We start from the raw sequence: 2,563 nt of genomic DNA on the forward strand, positions 1-2,563 counted from the left end.
GGAGGCGCAATGGCCCAGTTGTTAGGGCAGCGAACACGCGGCCGTAGGATCTTGTTTTTGAAAACACCAAAAGCTCCACGTGGTTCCCGCAGCGCTTGGTTGCGAACCCTGCTGCACTCTTTCGACCTGTATTTCAAAGGGGCCAGCCTTGTCACACTCTGTATCACTTTGAATCTCTCTGAAAACTACGTTAAGGGTACACGCGTCTGTGGAGTGCTCAGCCAATTACACGTTAATTTCACGAGCAGGCTGTTCCATTCATCGGATCAACTGGAACCCTCGACGTCGTAAGCGACGGAGTGCCACTATATATATATATAATTCTTTAACGGGATTAATTTAAACTTTTCTTGTTCAATGACTAATTGGTTTGTACTCTCACACCGAACAGAAATTCCATATTTTGTCTTGCTGGGGTTTTTTTTTTTTTTTCCCCCATGATTTGAGCGAAAATTTAAACCATGAAACACGCCGTTCAAAATGATGAAACGTAAACTTTACCACAAGGTCCGCAAGGATTGAACGCACCCACAGAAATTCAGAACAAATAAGGCCAGCTAGTATCTTTAACGCTCTAACGACTCTGCCATTATCTCACCAGGAATCAGTTGAAGAACTTTGGCAAAAGTACGTTTTCAGTTTCTGTTACTGCAAAATAATCACGAAAACATATGCCATATTTTAAATAAAAATCTTCTTAACTAATTGGTGAAGAATACAACGATAAATATTTCCAATGGGATTTTGGTTTCGTCATGCTCCATTTGGTTTAATTCTCCATTTTAGATCATTTCACAGTGGAGGTTCATTATTTTCTAACCTCTTTTGTGCCTCGTCTCCAAAGGTTTTCTACGGTGGTTATATTTTACAGTCAGATAAAACAGTCGTCGTACTAATGTGCTGATCTATACAGGACTGCTGCCTCTCAAGGGAGTCTAATGCCTTATTACTGATACTTTTCTCCAAACAGTAGAATGCTACAGGGGGTAGATGAGCTTATTTTCTGAATGTGAAGAGATATGTGCAGTTAATATGTCTTCCTTAAATGTTCTGTGTGTGTGGATCAAATCTATGCTATGTTTTTCATTACCAACGATTAATGATGCATTGGCACGATAAGTGTGCCGCCTTTTCGACACTAGCTATAAAGTGTAACATTGTTTTAAACGAGTTAGGTTTTACTATGAGTATTCGTTCGCCACTCTTTATTTAGATTTTCAGTTTGTACAACAATACCTGCCAACAATACTTATAACGCTTTGGGTTTCTGGTTCAATTAAGACTCGGCATGCCTAAAAGAAAAGCAAAAATAGAGACAAGACTCTCCGTAGTGTCCTTCCTCGGTTATGTAATGGAGTTAATTTCAGAGAGGTTTTCGCGATTCTCCATGATAAAACCTTTGCTGTTGCTGGTGGGAAAATATCTGTTGATGAATATTAAAAAGTTTCTGTATGTTAGAAGATAAATTTATTCCAAAGGCTGTTTTCAACAAAGATGCTTTAATATCCCTTTTTCAAATATAGTGTAGTCTTTGGTATTACTAGTATAATGTGCCTCCCAGTCACATGTTTATATTATTTACATATAATATATTTTTATTTTCAATCGAAATTAATTAACAAATGTCGTTGCTTATATTCTTTATATCGAGTATATACTACGCCATCTATTTAAATTTGATACTTCTTAAGTTTAAATTAAAATGATTACGATTCTTACGTTACATCGTAACGTTTATATTAAGATATTGTTAATGATAATTTTAAAATTTATCTATGGAGAATTATATTTTTTTACAAGAAATTGTGGAATATCACCCTGATGTTTCTCTGCGACTTATATCGAGGTAATTGATTTTATTTCGTAAAGTATCTAAGATATAAATATCCGGCAACATATATATTTAGGTCTAAATATAGCTGATCCTGTAGACTTTGGGTAGTTGAGTGTCTTTATTCTTTCTTTTCCCTGGGGAGCTGTCACAAAAGAGAAGCGATTAATATATATATATGTATAATACAATTAATATGTGAGTATATGCTTATATACGTACATGTATGTACATACCTACATCTACATGTATATATAGATGCATATCTGGGTACGGACGTTGCAAAAAAACGTGGACAAAATGATAAACAGAGTACAGAAAACACACAGGCCACATAGAGAACATTTCCTTCATCAGCTGCCACCATTCTAAAACTAAGCGTTTCGAAGAGCAAATACATATATATATATATTATATTATATCATATTATATTATATTATATTATATTTAGATACATTTGTGATCGATGAGCTTCGTTCCTTATAGTTTTCCAAGTGTTTACTGCATTTATGACGGTCAAAGTGACAAGAGAGTATTTATAACCCAGTTTCACAGAGTAAATTATCGCAAACGCCTTCCTTCTTACAGTACAGATCTTTATAACATTCTCTAACATACATCGGTGAAAGATATAAACTTAAGGTACATTTATGTATGCATACACGCACACACTGACATACAGGCTTATATACAGATATATATATATATATATATATATATATATATATATAT

General features: G+C 34.6%; 1 long non-coding RNA gene across 1 annotated transcript in view; it reads left to right on the plus strand.

Annotated features, from left to right (window-relative positions):
* Positions 1-2,563, plus strand: part of LOC106879440 (uncharacterized) — a 77,753-nt gene that overhangs the window by 1,060 nt on the left and 74,130 nt on the right. The window lies entirely within an intron of this gene.

Source organism: Octopus bimaculoides, chromosome 4 (assembly GCF_001194135.2).
Source record: "Octopus bimaculoides isolate UCB-OBI-ISO-001 chromosome 4, ASM119413v2, whole genome shotgun sequence".
NCBI classification, from domain to species: Eukaryota; Metazoa; Mollusca; class Cephalopoda; order Octopoda; family Octopodidae; genus Octopus; species Octopus bimaculoides.